Below are 22,102 nucleotides of genomic sequence, written 5' to 3' on the forward strand. Positions count from 1 at the left end.
TAGGAATTTATCATAGTACGCAGTGATGGGGTTTACGTATCCTTACAATAATGATAGTAACTGTTGCATTAACGGCCTTTTTATGTGGCGTACTTCTGTAGACGCGCCGTTTTATAGGGCGTGAATCGCTAATTTTGGCATAAAGCTCCCCTAAAACATGAATTTATGCCATGATATGTATTTTTATTTTAACTTGTTATACTATTCTCACCTTAAACAGGTGAAAAGTTAACAGAATGATTTTAAGAGACAGAAAATGAACCTGAAAGTGGACGTCCGAGTTCGAAACCGACTTCACACGTCAGTTTACTCGAATGTTTGAAGTAACTAGAGAATTACTGGCCAAAACCACATTACCATGGGGAGCGTGAATGATCTGCAGCTCGTACTGAATATATAGCTTCTTTAAACACGTTTAACTTCAATGAAAATAAATAGTTTTTCTTACCTCACCATGCAGAGTGTTGACAAAATCAACAGGAAATGCCGGTAATGGAGCGTACAATATACCGTTTATGTAGTGTACCCGCCGTAAATGCGACGTATACGTTGGACACGTTGATTTAATGACCTCAACTGTACAGGACGATTTGCAGCACTAGAAATCGTGTTTTTCTAGTTTATTCTCTTTTTGGACAGCTGCATTATCAGTTTTGATATGAATAAAGACATTAAGGAACTCAAGTTCACCAACTTTAACTTTCTGGGAGTCCATTTATATAATAAGCAACTTCTTTATCGTGTTCTGCCCCAAATTGTGTTTCTCTATTGATAGCATACAGCAATAATTGTTTGGTTTTCTTTGTAGTTTTTGTGCCTTGGGGTTTTACGTGTCGTGTTACAACTCAATAAATTGAAATACAACGCCATAATCAAGACATACTTTCGTGTTATATTGGATCTTAATGGTCATTCTCATGTCAAATACGTTAGGTTGTGCTTCATTTCCTCACGCTGCCTTAATTGACTGTTCAATTATGGAACTGTCATTTAACGTAATTGGATATTGGATTTCAGAATTACTGCAGACGTTTTAGCAGTACCAAAAACCGCCTCTGCTGTGTATCTTATTTGTTGATACATAAAATATTACTCGATATATTTTGTAGCATGGATATGAATGATGTCTGTATTCATAACTGTTAGAGGGCATGTTAAATCATATGCTATCTTTACCTTAATGATGCAGATATGTTTGTGGGATCAGCTTTCTCTAAATGAAAATACTTCCACGAATGCACTATTTTATTTAACGAGGGCGGGGGGTGGGGGGTGGGGTGGGGGGCAAACATTCTCAACATTATTCTGTGTTTGAATATCGGTGAAAGCTGTTTTACATTTGATACTGATAGTTGAAATAAATGAAAAGTTATAGAAATTTGCACTTAACCCATAACCTATTTTATTGGCAAAAATGTGGTATCCAGGATTTTCTCCTATAATTTGACCTGTGGACCAAGCTGTTGACTTTGTGACATAGAACCAACAATGTCCTTAAAATAATTGAATAGAAAAAGTACCTTCCAACTATATACTGATTGAGTATTCAAAGAATGAATTGAGAAGAGACTAAGACGATAGGCAACAGACAGACAATGATTACACTTTAGTCTACATGTCTTGATCAAAGACAACCGAGTATTGACCTGAATTAAAACATCTGACACATGCATACCTAACAACACTAAATGATATTTGTTAACCTGATAAACTTTATAAAATATTACTTACATATATATCCCATAAAATACAATGTAAAGAAAAGGAATCGAGTGCGGGAGGTTTCGGATTTGCACCCTAGCTGAATCATCCAACGACGTGAAAATATGGCACTAGTGGCTTCCTCGCTTGGCGCTCCGAAATAAAAGCAATTTTTTGGACTGGTCAGCCCGGTGTTACTGGGTGTGATATTATGTCACGTGTCAGCAGCGTGATATTCCAGTAAGGCAGCTCTACAACATTGTGCTCAACACTACATGTAGGCGCCGTCGTTAATATGACTGAAAAATTGTTGGGGCTTAATTCGAACACGCATACACACAATGTGTTTCCTCTCTTTTCTTCGTTATCCCATTTTTAAAGATCTGAGTTTGTTTGAATTGTTTTGGTACATAACAATCTAAGAATTATTTGAACTAAGTTTGACCAAACAAGGCTTACTTTTTGACTAGTCTTCCCATTCTGACTCCTAGTTAATTGTACCCCAGTCTTTAAAAGATCGTGACCATCAAACCTATTTTCAAATTGACAACACCGTGAAATGATCATTTTATCAAAACTGGTACACATTAAGCCATTGTGTTTTGTCCGATCTGACTTCCTGTTACTACAATGGATATATTGTGAGCTGCATGTGTATGAATTTCATTAAAAAATACAAAAGTATAAAGATTGCGTGAAACGCAACAGAAGTATTTCACTACATTAACCAATGACATAATGATTCAACTATCAAAAAATAATACAAGGACCAATAGTTATATGTGTGAAGTCCATTGACGCTTACATTTGAAATGAAATGTGTGAAATAAAAAGCTTGTATGCCGAAGGAAACGAACTTTCTCTTTACACATGCCGAAAAAAGCTTTAACTCCAATGTGCTCTAAGGGTAGCTACAAACCAATCTAATCCTGCTCATAAAAGCATTCTAAAATCTTCTATGAATGAAGCCGACTTGAATTAGTTTAATATATAAAAGAAAATTCATTTCCGGATAGACCACATTGGACCTCCACTTCCAACACAGTTGATCAAGTTACAGTCAAAATTGCAAGGACATATAAAAATAACCTGTAGAAGTCAAACACGTGAAACACCGTCAGAGCAGTTTAGAAATAAAGGCAACAACGTCGAACTCCACTCTGAATGCAGTTATATTTTCAGTATTCTCTGCTCGAGTGAATACACATTTTAAAGCAGGAATCCCGTGTACCTTTAACTGGATCTCATAAAGTGGCCCTACCGAAAAAGAAAATGAACACCACTTGTAGTCCAGTCTTTTAAGTGGACTTAATGACGCGGAGGTGCTCTAGTGTGTTCATATCATCATTATATGCGTTGATGGTAAATCTTATTCAGAATCATAAAAAACTTGACGTAGCCATGTGCAAGAAATAATTTTCATCTTCGTGATTTAATTGTCAGGCGAACGCCGATCTTTTGTTCTAATTGTCGCTTAAGCTGGACAAACAGTTGCTTACAATTGTTCGAATGAATGAATGAATGAGTTGGGTTTTACGGCGAATCGACACAAAAAGGTCATATATCGCCGAGAAAAAAATTAAATGAATTACGTTAATTGTAAAGCATCTATAAAACTATTAAAGTAAAAAGGTATATACATATATAGCGTAAAAAGACAATTGCAAACATAAAAATGTAAAACATGTAAATAAAAATCAAATAAAGTTCAGATTTTATGATATATCCCTATTTGTTTCAAAAATTGCAAAATTTTGTCGGCAGGAACTTGTTCAAACAACTCTTTTAACGATTCTACATTATAGTATGAATTGCGCTGTGGATCGAAGTCAACACAGTTGATTAAAATATGTTTAATAGAAAGCGGTGTTTGACATGGTACACACACAGGCTGATCTTCATTGTTCAAAAGATACGAATGAGTCAACCGAGTATGGCCTATTCGACAACGAGAAAGAACAACTTCCTCCCTACGAACAGATCTATTTCCCTGGTGCCATTCACCTAAAGTAGGTTTAATTTCACGAAGTTTATTGAACGAAGCATTGTTCCATGAGGACTGCCATTTAGTTAAAATGAATTTGTTGATATTTGACCTAAAATCAGTATATGGTAATCTCAATTTAGATTGATTTAATGAAAGTGATTTCTTTGCTGCGGTATCAGCATCCTCATTTCCATGAATACCAACATGACTAGGAATCCAACAGAATATGATGGACTTCTTAAAAGATAATTCATGAACCTTGACAAGAATATTTTGAATTAGAGGATTTTCTGTATGACGGTTGTGTATTGATTGTAATACAGACAGTGAGTCGGAAAAGATGATAAACTTTTCTTCATTATATTCTGAAATAAAATTAAGGGCCAAATCAATTGCTTTTGCTTCTGCTGAAAAAATTGTAGCGTTATTTGGTAAACGTAATTTTGATTGATGCAGATGGCTAACGGCGGCACATCCAACCTTTGAATCATCTTTTGAACCATCTGTATAAATAGGAAAATGATCTTTGTAAGCCGACTTGATTTCGTTATATTTGGACTTGAATATTTCAGGGTTTGTTTCAGCCTTTTTCAATGCGGTTTTCATATCAAAAAGAACTGTTGGAGAATTAAGAATCCATGGTGGTGTATTCAGAACTAAATTATCTTTTACATCATCAAACTCAAAATCTGTTTCCTTCATAGAATTATCAATGCGAAATCCAAAAGGTTTAATTTGTTTTGGTTTTCTGTCATACGAATCATGGTATTTGGGTTTAAATATGATTTTATGAGCAGGGTTGGATTTGTTGGCAGCTACCCTCAGAGCATATTGCAATGACAGTTTTTCACGTCTCGTGTAAAGGGAGGGTTCGTTTGCTTCAACATGTAAGCTTTCAACAGGCGATGTTCTAAATGCGCCAAGAGCAATACGAAGACCTTGATTATGAATAGTATCCAGCATCTGTAAATACGATTTTCTGGCTGAACCATAAACAACACAACCGTAATCTAGCTTGGATCGAATCAAAGCTCTATACAGTCTTAACAAAACCTTGCGATCTGCTCCCCAATCAGTATTTGAAATTACCTTTAAAAGATTCAACGATTTCAAACATTTGGCTTTCAGGTATTTTATGTGTGGTATAAAAGAAAGCTTTTTATCAAAAATAACACCAAGAAATTTTGCTTCGTCAACAACGGGTATTTTTGTACCATTTAGAAAAAGCTCAGGGTCACAATGTTGTTTCCGTAATTGACAAAAGTGAACACACTGAGTTTTTGATTGGGAAAATTTAAAACCATTTTCCATGGCCCAAGTTTGAACTTTGTTCAAACACTGCTGTAATTGGCGTTCAATCGTATGCATATTTTTTGAACGATAACATATTAGAAAGTCATCAACATATAATGAACAATCTATCCCTGGTGACAAACATTTCACAATATTATTAATTTTGATGCTAAAAAGTGTGACAGATAAAATAGAACCTTGTGGAACTCCCTGTTCTTGCTCAAAAGAGTCAGAAAGGGTAGAACCAACACGTACTTTAAAATTGCGATCTGATAAAAATTGCGATATAAATGTTGGAAGACGACCTTTTAAACCTAAGTCGTTAAGATCATTCATAATACCATATTTCCATGTAGTGTCATAGGCTTTTTCTAAATCGAAAAAGACAGACACTAAATGCTCTTTTTTAACAAATGCATCACGAATAAAATTTTCCAGTCGAACAAGATGATCAGTTGTGCTGCGCTGCTTGCGAAAACCGCTTTGAAAGTTTGTAATTAGGCCTTGAGATTCAAGATACCAAACTAGTCTAGAATTGATCATACGTTCTAGCGTTTTACATAAACAACTGGTAAGTGCAATCGGTCTATAATTACTGGGGTTAGTGCTATCTTTCCCGGGTTTTGGTATTGGAATAACTATAGCTTCTCTCCAGGAATCTGGAAAAATGCCAGTTTTCCATGTAATATTATAAATTTCAAGTAGGAGGTCTAATGATTCTTGTGGTAAATGTTTTAAAAGTTGATAATGAATTTGGTCCGGACCAGCTGCGGTATCGTGACATTTATCTAAAGCGTCAAGCAATTCTGTGAGTGAAAAAGGTTTATTATAATCTTCATCATTACTTGAATCAAAATTTAAATGTTTACTTTCTTTAGTCGATTTTATGTTTTGAAACTTTTTATCATAATTGTTTGATGAAGAGTTTTTTGAAAAAGTTTTACCAAGTGTATTGGCAATGTCCTCCTTGGTAGATGCAATAGACTGGTCTGACTTTGTAAGATGGGAAACATTTGAAGATTTTCCTTTTCCACTTATTTTGCGAATCATTTCCCAGACTTTTTTAACCGATGACCTAGAATTAAGTTTTGAAACGTATGAATGCCATGATTTTTTCTTTGCTTGTTTTATAGTTCTGCGAGCTTTTGCTCTCAGAATCTTAACTGATTGTAGGTTTTCTTTCGTCGGCCGTATATTGAACTTTTTAATGGCCGCTCTACGTTTTCGAACAGCAGTCTTACAATCATCATTATACCAAGGCTTATTTTTATGTTTACCATTTCTTGAAGTTTTAGGAATGGACTTGTCAGCAATATCGGACAGAAGAACTGAAAACCGATCAATAGGATCATAAAAATTAGTAAAATTCTCCAAAGTCAGATCATTTTTACATAGCGTTTCAAATTGCTTCCAGTCAGCTTTATTAAATTTGAAATATGAAGGGTGGTCTGATGGCAGATTAGAAGTATTTGAAATAATAATTGGAAAATGGTCACTACCATGCAAGTCATCCAGTACTTTCCATTCAAAATCCAGAAAGATGTTCGGTTGACAAATTGTCAAATCAAGCGAAAAAAAGTAACCTGTTGCAGGATGAAGGTAAGTTTTGGATTTATCATTTAATAAACAGAGGGCATTTCTTTCAATAAAAGTTTCAATAATTTGACCTCTAGTGTTGCTGTCAGAACAGCCCCAAAATTCATGATGACCATTAAAATCTCCCATAAGCAAAAATGGTTGTGGTAATTGTTTTATAAGATCATCAAGATCTTCAAGATTTAGTTTAAATTTTGGAGGTATGTAAATCGAACAGATAGTAATTGGTCGATGTAATGTTACGTTTATTGCAACTGATTGAATACTTGTATTTAGAACAATTTGTCTGTGCGGACATGCATTATTAATAATAATAGATGTACCACCGGAAGCTCTATCAGTGTTAGTATTTATGAAGTTATACACTGAATAATTTTTGAAAGCTATTTTGTCCGTTTCCTTTAAAAAGGTTTCACTAAGGCACATAAGTGAAGGATTATATTTTGATAAGAGAAGGAGAATTTCATTATAATTTGCTTTAAGTCCACGGCAATTCCACTGGATAATTTTACTTTCCATTTACACTGGTAAACAAAACTTAAACGACTGGAAATTTAAAGTATTAGTGTTGCATTGATTCAGGAGGTGGGAACCTTTTGATCTTCCCCTCCTTTGTGCTAATTACACTGGACGGAGCAGATAATGGCGGATCGTCATCATCCTCCCCCGTCAACCGGTTCATATCAAGAGGGAACCGGTTATGAGTTTGAATGGGATCGTTTGATCCCTTTCCAAACCCATCAGTTTTCAAGTCAATTTTTTGTTTGGGTGTTTGACTCACCCCACGTTGATTAGAATTTTGCTTTGACGACTGCGAATTTGTGTAGTTGGGAACATTTTGTACAGCTGGTGGCAGCCTTGGTTTAGCAGCTGCATTTTGAACTACTGGTGTCTGAACAGGTTTTGCTGGTAGTTTTGGCTTTTCGTTTTGAGCATTTGGAATAGGCACAGAATCAGTTTGCGTAGACGCATCAATACATTGAGTAGATTTGTTTGAGTTAGATTTTGTTATGGAAGAATATGTTGCTGTCAGTGATGGAGATACGAATTTAGCATTGGCAATTTGTCTAGCTTCAGGAAATCCAATGCCCTGTGTGAATTTGACATGGAGAACTTCCTTTTCGATCTTCCATGTCTTGCAGTCTCGAGACTTGGCTGAATGGGGCTCGCCGCAATTCACACAACGCAATGGATATCTGCAGGTGTCATGTTCATGAGAATAGCCATCTTGGCAGCATTTTGGGCAAATGTGATCAGCTTTACAGTTCTTTTCATTGTGGCCAAACTTGAAACAATTATAACATTGAAGAGGATTTGGAATGTAAGTTGAAACTTTTGTACGAAGATAGCCAATGTTGATAACAGAAGGAAGAAATGGAACGCCAAATGTTAGGATGATAGTGTTCGTTTGGATTTCTTTGCCTAGTTTCTTTATTTTGATGCGTCTAGCAGCAGTGACATGTTGCGCAGCAAGTTCTCGCACAATTTCCGTCTCTGATACTCCTGCAAGATCAGGACAACGAATGATCCCCCTTGAGGAGTTCAGAGAACGGTGTGGGATACATTTGCATGGGTGGTTAAAAAATGACGTCATGCCAAGTAAATTATGTGCATGCGCTGCTTTGTCAACCTCCACGAGCAGGTCCCCTGTACGCAGTTTCTTAACTGATTTTGGAACACCAGCGACACTCTCGAGTGTTTTCTCAATCACAAATGGAGAGATACTTGACATTTTAAATGTTTCGTCGGTGGACTGAATCAGAAGAAATCTAGGGTAAATAGTGTTTGAGCCAAATGGTCGGTGAGAAGAATTCTCACCTTCTTTGTCGTCAGAGTCTGTTTCCGAATGCGGTCGTTTATTTTTATTTGAATTTTCCATGCTTAAATGTTTCAGATTCATCACTCGCAGCCCCCACCCGCCGCGGAGTCCAACAAGGGAACATGTAAACAAAGCGGATATCCAGCTTATACATGTTAGGGATACTGTAGTGATATACTCGGCCAGGTATTTTGCAATCTTATTTACATCACCAGCTGTACTGCATAAATGCAATAAGGGTTCGAGGGATTGCTACTTTACCCAACCAATTGACCCTAAGCCACCGCCTTCTAGGAAATTGAAATTAAAATGTATATTGCGATAAAGTGATCAATGAATTTGTGTGAGCATACTATGAATTTTGCTGAACGCCGTAGAATATGACATGAGAAGGAAAGAACATTCGATGATGTGTAACGTCCGTTTGACAAGAAATAACAGAAATTGTGCAGTGTAGAAAAGAAAACAGATAGATGCAGTTTAACGTGAAAAATATTAAGATGTAAGCGTAATTAAAGTGAGATTTCCTAGGGCTTGGCATGACTAGCCGATTGATCGTATCGGGCCAATACGACCGCCAAAACGTCTACACCGAATTAGAGGCCAAAGATGTGTATTGATATCCACATCCCGGAAAGAGGACGCGAACATGAAAACAAGCACGCATCATCTCCCCGGGATGCTATGGGGCACCTCAACACCCAGGACCCTCCTCTCCGGCTTACGGGCCGCCACCCACGGCAAACAGGTGGCTCCATTTTCGGGGGAGTCGTACCCCTCTGCATGGAGATACAGCCGGCATTTTCTATCCCCCCGCCGGCAAGGGGCATACAATTGTTCGAAGCACAGTATACTTGGTCTTTCCGGCCAACTGTCTTTTGAAGTAGTTTCGAAACATTAGTGAAAGGTTATTCCCATTATATCTCGAAAAAACTGCTATGTTCTATGCTTTAGAAATTAATCTTAATGCTAGTGTCATCTAAGTGTAATTTAATGTAATTCAAGCGTAAGTGGAGAATTGTATGGCCTCACATTGCCCTTAGGCGAAAATGTTCTAAGATTTCAATGTTAAGGGTTTTTTATTGTAATAAAGTGGCTGAGCACATATAAACATTAAAATGTGTTCCTATTACAAGACAGTGTAAGTTAAATTACTTCCCGCAAATAACCAAAAACGTAATCACAGGAGCACACTTTAAAACACAAAATATGCTCATATAAAGATATATCAATCAAAAATTAATGGAACTATACATACGTACTCAATTACTTCGAAGAGTGTGTGTGTCTGTGTGTGTGTGTGTGTGTGTGTGTTCGGGTTTAACGTCTTTTTCAACAGTTTTTTAGTCATATAAACGACGGCGTCTACTTGTAGCAGTGAGCACAATGCTCAACTTTATAGTGCTGTCTCACTGGAATATCACGCCACCCAGACACATTATACTGACACCGGGCTGACCAGTCCAGCACTATCCTCCTAATGCTGAACGCCAAGCGAGGAAGCTACTAGTACCATTCTTTTACGTCTTTGGTATGACGCGGCCGGGGATCGAACCCACGACCTCCCGCACTCGAAGCGGACGCTCTACCACTAGGCTACCGAGCCACTGCACCAAAGGAACCACTATTAAAGAGAATTCCTATAGTTTTTTTCCTTTCATAGAATTTTTTAAATTCACATATATGATAGGACAATTTGTGCTGAAAACAATGAACAAATAAGAACAATAGGTCACCAGGCTTGTTTTTGTGAAAAATTGTTTTGAACACACCCACTGTTGCTGAAACTGTTAGCGATTTTTCAACATTTTCATAATTTTCTGCTTTTTTATAAATACCAACCAAAATATACATCAAAACAGCACAATAAGATTTTTTTTCTTTTTACAGATTTTACTATATACTTATTTGATTTCATAGTCATATTTGTAATACTCTATCCTTACAATAATGGGTACAAATGAAAAAAAAATTGTTTCGTATTTACTTTTGTGAACTTCTTTCAGTGAAAAATACCCATAGTGAAGAATATTTTTTTAAATTTTGAAAAATTTCTTTCATAGAAATTTTTCCAGTTATTCTTGTGTATAGATGATTGTATTGTGAGCATAAAAATGGCTAAAAATGTATGGGTCACCAGGCTTAATTTTATGTTAAGACCGCTAGAATACAACACCTGTTCGGACGAAAATGGCGCGAACTTGGCCAAATTGATTACATGTATGTCTGCTAGAAGTTAAAAAAATGTTTTAAAACTTTTTAATTCTTTCTATAATTGAATACCAAATAATCTGAAAGGTGATATTGTCTTATCAGTACTATGTCAATTATCTTACATTATATGAACAACACTGTCTTTGTACCAAAATGCGATGTGAAAACACAACCACAAAAATAGCAAGATACCTGTCAGGCATGATACTTGTCAATACAACATAAACCAGTATCAACATTTGATTACTGATAAAACTTATCAAAAATGTTATTTCATTCAAGATTCCTCATATCTAAGACTGTCTGTAACATGTTTCAACAAATGTTGACTTCAATTCAGTTTTTCATAGAAAGTGTCGGCTGCGCAGAAAGATGCACATAAAAAACTATCGGAATTCCCTTTAAGGGCACGACGATAAAGGACATTCTGACAAGTAGGGCCAGGTCCAAAGTTTCTAGTAAGATTGTGTACCAATGATTATACCCAGTTTATACAAAATCAGCCAATAATTGTACCTAACTACATTCTAACAAATAAGAACTCAAAGCAAAGGCATCCGGCCAATTCCAGAGCTTCTGAAATGCAAACTCTACGAGTCGCCTCATTGAAACGGTAATCTGCAATTGTTTCAAAATAACACAGGCGTATAATTTATATGTTGTAACTGTTTATAACTTTATTTAGTTATTGCTTTAAATAATTTTATGACCGAATCTTTAAGGGAAATATAAAAAAATCAAATAACTATATATGTGTCTTGAAATTTATTTCAAAACGCAAGGTAATGAAACAGAAAGAAAATAACACAAGAATGAAATTGTTCTGATTATCAGACCATGTTTTAAAACAGTATTTGGAGATTATAACTAGATCGTCAGTCTTTGGTGAGAAGCGGTTGTACAAACAACTCAATTTAGAAACGTCTTGTGCAGTAATCAGAAAGACTCATTCATTCACTCTACCGGTCTATTATTTAAAAAGAAAAGATTAGTCATTTTTATGTTTTTCCTGTTTGCATGGTCTTTTCGTGTCAATTTCCAGAAAGCCATCCCAATCATTCATTTAATGGCGTTAAAATATTTATTTTTCCGAAATATTATGCACATCACGAGTCGGTGCTCGTTCTCATTTGATCGATTAAACATCCAATTGCTTTGAGTGGGAGTAAACACACAAGCAGATACCACAAGAATTCTAATATACCTCATCAAATTATTTTTTTCTGTTTTTAAAGTTCGTATATTTCGAGAAAATACAACAGGAAGACTAAGTAAAATTTGATTTTTTTTAATAATCTGCATTACGCATTGTACTTAGACTATTATGTTAGCATTTTTTAAGAAAGAAAAGGTATTTTGAATGTTTGCACTTATACAAACAGATCCAGAACAAACACGTAAGGAACAGGGTGACCTATATCTGTTTTAATACATTGATAACGGTCTACAAATGAGTGAGTTCTAGAAATTTCATGAATTTCAAAGAAAAGAAACTATAAGAAAGCTTTTACAAAATTTAACACTATGTGAACTAGACACAGAAAGTGATTTTTATTGAAGCACTGTATTTGCAATATATTACATAATTATATATGCGATGGGTCAAAAATGTCTCTACATTCGAAGTCCTTGCAATTAAAAAGATAGCATTTAAAGAAAAACATTTATTCAATGACTGAATTCACAATATACTACATGTATATGAGAATTAGGGCAAAGCTGTCTCACAATATCGTAGTCCATGCGGTTCAAATGAAAGTATATATAAAGAGAAACAGTACTGACATGTAAACTATGCAGACTACTTGTATATGACTTTCTGTTCTTTATAAGAGGCATTCTCTTGACATATTTATGTGGCAGAGCTATAAAATGAACCAAAATGAATAATTAAAGAAATTTCACATGCAACGACACTCCGTTTAATATTGAGTTGAAACTTCTTCATGGAGAAAATTCGACTCCAAGAGAATGCCAGTGCAAATATTGACTAAACTTGAGCATTTAAATTATTTAAATCGCTCATATTTCAAACGCTGGGAAGCATTATCCAATCTAAAGATGTTGAAGTTTTGTAGAATGAATATCATTGCTCCGTCCTTGCGATGTGATATATTCTACACAATACAAATAGATTTTGGAGATTTCATTGATGCGACTTAGTGATATTCTATCCGAGCATGATTATTCCTTCTCTTGAGAAGGAATATTATAGTTCAATAAGTCACACTTGACTGAGCTACTGATACCGAAAGCTGTTGTCATTACAAGCTGGCCAATAAAACTCCGTGACCTTAGAAATAACCTCTGACGTTAGACTATTCTTTCCTAATTGAGGCGACCCTCTGACTGAATGCGTTCCGTGAATTACATGTTACTAAACCCGAGGATGTTATTTCCTCTATCTTGAGGAAAATAACATACATTCAGTCTACCAGATAGACATATATCAGCAAATTTAAATGTAAACAACTAGATATTATCGTTGCCTTGAAATGCATAGTTAATATATGAAAACAAACCCCATTGCGACCCTCTAATTATGCGCAACAAATTCACGCATCGAATCGTAAATGATTAATCGGGTCAATGTCTTATTGCCGTATTTACTCTACTGAAAGTGGTAACAGATTTAATTTGTTGTTGGATTTAACAATTTATGTTAAATAACTAGCGCAAATACTTACTTGAAATTTTTTGGCAGTATAAAACAGACATTGCAACCAAAATTTTACTGCTTGAAATTTATATAGTTTCCAACGACAACTTCAAAGACATCGCCTCCAGTATAATACATTAGCGACGTCTGGCCAGTTTGAAAAATCTTAACGCAAAATAATTATAGAGAAGACTGGAAGTTAATAAGAATGCTGGGAATGTTGATAGCAGTAATTTTGAGATAATCATATTCTTATAATATCCTCCGTTTTTGTAAATTACAAGCCTTTAAGAATGCTTATTATGTCCGCCACATGTAGTGGGGGAGACATATTGATTTAATGCTGTCCGTCTGTCTGTATGTCAAAACGTTTGACCAAGCAACTCCTTCGACAACACTAGAGAGATTTACACCATACTTCACAAGAGTGACTTACTCGCGCTTGAAAACGTTTCACAGCATAAAATGAACACGTTAGAGTATAGCACGAGTAAGTAAGATCGAAAAAACCCAAATGAAGAATAAGGAACTGGTTCCCTTTTCCTTTTTCAAAAGTCGACTAACGAGTAGAACACAGAAAATGAAAATATTTTAATCGCAATAAAATCTTTTCAATAAGTGTATGTACATTGTCGTCGTAAGATAAAGGATATAAGTGGTACTAGTATTTTCTACGGAATTATATATGAGCAAGTAGGATTCAAAAGTGGTACAAAGTTCGAATAAGGAACTGGACATTTTTGAGACGACTTGGTAAAAACAGTGAGATAATAATCCTGACTCACGGTTGAAAACGTTCCCAAGCATAACATGAACACGTTAGATCATAACACGAATAGGTAAGATATAAAACATACGAATAAGGAAATGGTTCCCTATTCCTTTTTCAAAAGTCGAATAAAGAATAGAACATAGAACATGAAAATACCTTTAAATATCATCGTATGCTTATTCTTCATCCTTCGGCCACGAATGCTTCTTCTTTATCCCTCGGCCGGTACTGCAAAACAATTGAACTGGAGAGTTCCTGAATCACAAATGGGGAATACGTTATCGGACGTAAAATACTGATTTTACGGGTCTCTACATTGAGATAGAAAGCACAAGGTAATTTTTTCTACAGGACACGAAGGATCCAGTTTATCATAACAATATTTAAGGACACTTTCTTTTTCGGATGCCATTTTAGATGTTTCTAAACAATATTTTTAACCTCCCTTAGCGGATAAATACATTCAATCAGTTCGTATGTCAATTATACATTCTGGCAGGGCAATTACTCTTGGGAAGAAATGGAACTCCATGTGATATAATACCATAAATTAACAAGTGTTTTTTTTAATTGTTTGCTACTATTTTGGTTTCATGACACCATATATAACTAGAAATGTGTCACAGACACGGATGCCCCGCAACATGAGAAAGGTCACAGGCATGGTACTGCTAAATAAAACAAAAAGAAGGACCCTTGGCCAAGGAAAGTTTATCTTAAAAAATAAAACAATTCTAAGTCCACACAAAAATCCTTACCAGGTAGAGATAGGTCAAAAAACATCTCAAATGTGAATGTAACATGCATGCTGTACTACGGAAAAGTAGTCTTGATTTTTCCCTACGACCAGTAATAAAAACGTTACAATTTAAGCTATTTATAGTAACAACAAAGGGAAGTAATTCTAAACTAGGGACCCGGTTCTTGCGCATGACATTCTATCTCATGATGGTGTACAATTGAGCCAGCTTACATCATAATCCCTCCATGCATGGAGAAGAAATGCTCAGGACAAAGTCATTCTTGTATGTGACCTTTGGCCTCTAAATGTGACCTTAACCTTAAATTTAGGGACCTGGTTGTTGCGCCTGACAAATTGTCTATCCATGCTTACTATTTGTGTTAAATTATTTTGAAAAATACTGATTTTACGGGTCTCTACCTTGAGATAGAAAGCACAAGGTAATTTTTTCTACAGGACACGATGGATCCAGTTTATCGTAACAATATTTAAGGACCCTTTCTTTTTCAGATGCCATTTTAGATGTTTCTTAACAATATTTTTACCGCCCTTAGCGGATAAATACATTCGATCAGTTCGTATGTCCATTAAACATTTTGGCAGGGCAATTACTCCTGGGAAGAAATGGAACTCCATGTGATATAATACCATAAATTAACAAGTGTTTTTTTAATTGTTTGCTACTATTTGTAGTTTCATGACACCATATATAACTAGAAATGTGTCACAGACACGGATGCCCCCGCAACATGAGAAAGGTCATAGGCATGGTACTGCTAACAAACAAAAAGAAGGACCCTTGGCCAAGGAAAGTTTATCTTAAAAAATAAAACAATTCTAAGTCCACACAAAAATCCTTACCAGGTAGAGATAGGTCAAAAAACATCTCAAAATTGAATGTAACATGCATGCTGTACTACAGAAAAGTAGTCTTGATTTTTCCCTACGACCAGTAATAAAAAAGTTACAATTTAAGCTATTTATAGTAACAACAAAGGGAAGAGTAATTCTAAACTAGGGACCCGGTTCTTGCGCATGACATTCTATCTCATGATGGTGTACAATTGAGCCAGCTTACATCAAAATCCCTCCATGCATGGAGAAGAAATGCTCAGGACAAAGTCATTCTTGTATGTGACCTTTGGCCTCTAAGTGTGACCTTAACCTTAAATTTAGGGACCTGGTTGTTGCGCCTGACAAATTGTCTATCCATGCTTATTATTTGTGTCAAATTATTTTGAAAAATACTGATTTTACGGGGCTCTACCTTGAGATAGAAAGCACAAGGTAATTTTTTCTACAGGACACGATGGATCCAGTTTATCGTAACAATATTTAAGGAGACTTTCTTTTTCAGATGCCATTTAAGATGTTTCTAAACAATATTTTTACCGCCCTTAGCGGATAAATACATTCAATCAGTTCGTATGTCCATTAAACATTTTGGCAGGGCAATTACTCCTGGGAAGAAATGGAACTCCATGTGATATAATACCATAAATTAACAAGTGTTTTTTTAATTGTTTGCTACTATTTGTAGTTTCATGACACCATATATAACTAGAAATGTGTCACAGACATGGATGCCGCCGTAACATGAGAAAGGTCATAGGCATGGTACTGCTCACAAACAAAAAGAAGGACCCTTGGCCAAGGAAAGTTTATCTTATAAAATAAAACAGTTCTAAGTCCACACAAAAATCCTTACCAGGTAGAGACAGGTCAAAAATCATCTCAAAACTGGATGTTACATGCATGTTGTACTACAGAAAAGTAGTCTTAATTTTTCCCTACGACCAGTAATAAAAAAGTTACAATATAAGCTATTTATAGTAACAACAAAGGGAAGTAATTCTAAACTAGGGACCCGGTTCTTGCGCATGACATTCTGTCTCATGGTGGTGTACAATTGAGCCAACTTACATCAAATTCCCTCCATGCATGAAGAAGAAATGCTCAGGACAAAGTCATTCTTGTATGTGACCTTTGGCCTCTAAGTGTGACCTTTACCTTAAATTTAGGGACATGGTTGTTGCGCAAGACATATTGTCTATCCATGCTTATTATTTGTGTCAAATTATTTTGAAAAATACTGATTTTACGGGTCTTTACCTTAAGATAGAAAGCACAAGGTAATTTTTTCTACAGGACACGATGGATCCAGTTTATCGTAACAATATTTAAGGACACTTTCTTTTTCGGATGCCATTTTAGATGTTTCTAAACAATATTTTAACCGCCCTTAGCGGATAAATACATTCAATCAGTTCGTATGCCCAATATACATTTTGGCAGGGCAATTACAAACAAAAAGAAGGACCCTTGGTCAAGGGAAGTTTATCTTAAAACATAAAACAATTCTAAGTCCACACAAAAATGCTTACCAGGCAGAGATAGGTAAAAAAAACATCTCAAAATTGGATGTAACATGCATGTTGTACTACAGAAAAGTAGTCTTGATTTTTCCCTACGATCAGTAATAAAAAAGTTACAATATAAGCTATTTATAGTAACAACAAAGGGAAGAGTAATTCTAAACTAGGGACCCGGTTCTTGCGCATGACATTCTGTCTAATGATGGTGTACAACTGAGCCAACTTACATCAAAATCCCTCCATGCATGAAGATGAAATGCTCAGGACAAAGTCATTCTTGTATGTGACCTTTGGCCTCTAAGGGTGACCTTAACCTTAAATTTAGGGACCTGGTTTTTGCGCCTGACAAATTGTCTATCCATGTGTCAAAATATTTTGAAATCGGACCATGCATGTCAAAGATATGGACCGGACACGAAGACCACATTATCAGTATGTATGAGTAATTCTAAATCAGACCGGATCTGGATGACCTTCGTCTAATGATGTGGTTAAATTCTAGCAACTTACATCAAAATCCTCCTGATGCAAGATGGAAATTGCTCATGCAAGTCATTCTTGTAGGACCTTGCCTCTAAGGTGACCTTACTTAAATTAGGACCGGTTTTGGCTGACAAATTGTTATCCATGTGTCAATATTTGAAATCGACATGCATGTCAAAGAATGGCGACACGAAGACACATTATCAGTAATGTATGTAGTGAAATTGCTAAGTTCACAAGGACTATGACTGTTTAGATCTAGCGCAGTCTGGTACAATATTCAGTAACGTCTTGGATATTATGCAAGTGCAATTTTGTTTGCAATTCTTCTGAAAGGCACAGTGAATACATACAGGACTGAAAGACGTGATTTGATTGTGACAGAAATTAAACAACTTAGGATATTCAAGTGTTCTGAGATAAAGGAATTGATCAAAATAAAAATGATCATGTTAGATTTTTAAGCCATTAACAATTAAGATAACTTCTTTCATTTTCATGAAGTTCTTGCTTTCAAGTCAGCATTGTGTTTGTAGAACGTATAATATCTATGTTAGGATTGTATGCGAGTGTTCAAAGAATATGAAAGACGGACTGACGCAATGATGCTTCTAGGTGTTATGTCAAGCATTCTTAGCATGACTTTGTCAGCTTCTGTACATGCATTTATTTGTGGAAGAAGGTTAAACTCATTCCTATTTGCGCGAACAATGAACAAACAGACGAATAATAAAAACAAGAAACAAAGAAATGAAACTAAACTGAAAGACATTAAAGCATTGTTAAACAGGAATTCTCGCAAGAATTTTACCATTCACAACTCAGCGGATGAAATAATTTGGGTAGAAGAAATGATAAAACACATGAATTCATGAAAAGGACAAAAAAGGAATACAGTATCTCGTTGTAACACCGTACACTAATCAACAAATATAACATTTAAACGGTTCTATTGTAGAGACGCTGTGTGCGTTCTTTGGCAAAACTTATAGTGTTTGAGATTTCCATGTCATATCCACATGTTACAAAGACCTCTAAGTGATTAGGCGGAAAAACAAATGCACATCAAATCTGTTTTGGTCACACTTTTATTCATACAAATATCTCAACGAAGACATACTCTGCTGCACATAATTGCAGACAACTTTAGTGACAAAGATAGTTTCCCTTTTGACTGGTAGAAAGGAAGGATATGCGTCTAAATCAGCTATTTAACGATGTTTTCCTGGTTGCACTAACGTTCTGTGTACACGGCAGGAACAGAACATGAAATGATTGATGAAATATTTTTGTTTGTTTTAGGTTTAATGCCGTTTTTTTTCAACAGTATTTCAGTCATGTAACGGCGGGCAGTTAACCTAACCAGTGTTCCTGGATTCTGGATGGAAAGCAAAGGCATAATCAAATAATATAAAGGAGTATACAATTTTCACTGACAAAATATTGATCAACGTAATATGAACAATTTAGACCATATTATGACAATAAAGTGTTAGGTTTGCTGAATGAACATAAACAAGTGAATGAACATAAACAAGTTGGCAACTCAATATATTGCGCAAGAATTGCCGAAATTGAAGCAGAGTACGATAAGTGAAACCTGTAAAGGATATAAGAAACGAAAGGAACTATCATAATATTCAATATTAGATCGACATTGAGCACAGGACCAGTATAATTTAGGAAGAGCGAGACAGAAGAATAAATTTGATAGACTAGAAAATTAAATCCCAATCTACTGAGGGACGAAAAACAGTCCTAAGAACTCCGTCAGCTGGCAAAAAGCCAAACCAGTGAAGCGAAAAAGTTCAATAGCACCAGTTTAACATAACCTTATTTGTTAAAGACGGTAAAGAACGGTCTGCATGACCTGGTATGATGAACATTGGCAAATACTGACTTTGAACTGTGCGTAAAATTTATTAGCGTTTGTGTCATCGTTTATATGAGATCATGTTGATAATACAAACATAAGATTTAAGAAATAATAGATCTATATCCCAAACTGTGATTTGTCGTTGAATAAAATCATTGTTTTGGGGTTAGATACGAAGGAATTATAACACGAGTGATACGCATCTAAACGACAAACAATGATTTTATTCAAGATCAAATCACTGTTTGAGATATATTATTTCGATTTTAACACGCTGTCGAGGATTATTATGTATATTATTACGATATCCATCAAATATATGTCTGATTTCTGCTGATTTCTTTTGAAGCGCGCCGCTTTGTCGTCAAACGCTATGACGCTATGCCGTACTAATTGTGACGCCAGAAAAATGAATTGTTCAATAGTAACACACAGTTTTCAGCTTCTTTGTTTAACAGGAAAGCAAGTCGGGCCGTGTTAGAATTAAGTACACGTATATATGCATTCATTTATATCACTGATAATGTAACGTCATTTCGTATCTGTACCTTTTGTCGTGATGAGGTTTGTCAGATAAACTGACATAGGACGATCTGCCTGACAACATTCGGCATAAATCAAGTTTGAACTATGCATGCAATAACAGCTGTCTGAGGACAGGGTAAAACCTAAAGTAAGTATGTAAGTATTGTAAAACTTTTCTGTATTCCTTAATAACAAAATATTACCAATTTAGACATTTAACATTTGAAGGATTTATATTCTTTTGGATATATTATAATCAATTTGGATATTTGAATAATTTGGAATTAATACTTATTGGATTTAAATAGACCAGGATAGGATTTGGACTATTCTTGCATATTAGAATTATACAATATTTTTACGGTATCTGAATAAAATTGTTTTGTTAATAGTTGCTAATTTGTTTTTCTGTTACCTTAAGTATTTCAAGTAACAAGCAGTTGTTACTATTAGACCTGCTTGTTACTATTAGACCTAACAGAATTTTCGTTAATACCATCAAATGATGTTATGTTAATATTTAGTGTGATTTGGTTAAATTTTTACATGACTTTTGTTTGAAGGTAATTTTTAATACTTTATTGTCATAGTGATATAGGCATGCTTACTTATCTTATCACATCATTGAGTGGACATCTGATAACACTATCAAAATTCTAAAATTAATATTTCTTAAAAAGGAAAGCCTTTTTAAATACTAACAGGATTTTTCTTGTAATTGAAATTGAAAACATGTTAAACACACTTTTTAATTAATTAAAATTAATAAGTACCAGATATTACATACTTAGTCTAATAAAATATATTTTTCATACCTTATTAATCAAAGTTAGACTGATTATTATGTATATGCCGCTGAAGATACTTTTTGAATATTTGTTCAATGAACTGAATTGATTTTATAGTAAAACGAAAACAATTATTTTTATATGCCATTGGTATTGGTTCTGTTTCGTAGAAAATTATTCAACAGAAACCTAGAAATGAAATAAACATTATAGACAAAATAAATGTCCATTTTTCTTTTCCTACGGCGAGATATCAGTAAGTTGTAATACTTGAAATATATACATTATATCAGGTAACATTATCGAAAACTTCTATACCATTGAAATTAAAGCCAGAATTTAAATAATTAAACTCATATCCGTATTTTGCATTTTCTATGAATCTTGATATGTGGTAAAAAAAGAACAAACAGTGACAATATATCTCATATCAATAATAGTCATTATTGAAAATTTCCGTCATTGAACTTAAAGGCATATTTAAATAATGAAACTGTTTTCTGCAACAATTTGGCAAGAAAATATCCATTTTGACAAGAAATACTGTTGAAAACCGGCGTTAAACCTCAATCAACCAAGTTTTAATGTAGGAAAGAAATTCTGCAGAGAGTGGTGCTAGGCCATGTAAGAACTATTGTGCACGTTTCATTACATCTGGTATTATTTTTGCTTGGTAGCATTCTTTCCTATTAAAATTTTGTTTTGTTTAATACAGCTTCAACAAATTTGTTTGCCACACTTTTTCATGTTACAATACTCAGTTATTAAGACACAACTTTCTTCATTGCATGTCTTTGTGCAGTCTTCAAATGCTGCGCTGCACTTACGTTGTTTTATTCATATGTAATTCAATTTTCCGCCATGCCGCAAAGCAATCTTCCAGTAACATCAATAGAATAATGGTTCAATTATAGGTTATTTTCTCGGAAACATTATATGGAAATAGCGAATGAGATTGCAGTTTCTATACCTAATACAGTGATTATTCATAGTCACATTTAATGACATACATATGACAATAAAGTCGTATAAAATATTACAAGTTACTGTATCTTATATCAATAGCACGTAGTATTACGATGCTCCTGCTTGTTTGACTTTCATCTTATATTTGCAGATACAAATATATTAGGCTCATTAAAATAATACTGACAAAGTGAAACAAATTCAATGCATCTTAGTACGGAATATGCCCCTTAGGAGAAGGGATTTATTGTTTTGTTGTTTTTGTTGGGTTTAACGTCGCACCGACAATTATAGGTCATATGGCAA

General features: G+C 34.9%; 1 non-coding gene across 1 annotated transcript; it reads right to left on the minus strand.

Moving 5' to 3' along the window:
* Window positions 1-9,930: 9,930 nt before the first annotated feature.
* Window positions 9,931-10,002, minus strand: Trnas-cga (transfer RNA serine (anticodon CGA)). Its single transcript has one exon. It is a non-coding gene; the product is annotated as a tRNA-Ser (tRNA).
* Between the last annotated feature and the right edge of the window lie 12,100 nt (window positions 10,003-22,102).

The sequence above is a fragment of the Mercenaria mercenaria genome, chromosome 3 (genome assembly GCF_021730395.1).
Source record: "Mercenaria mercenaria strain notata chromosome 3, MADL_Memer_1, whole genome shotgun sequence".
In the NCBI taxonomy this organism is placed as follows: domain Eukaryota; kingdom Metazoa; phylum Mollusca; class Bivalvia; order Venerida; family Veneridae; genus Mercenaria; species Mercenaria mercenaria.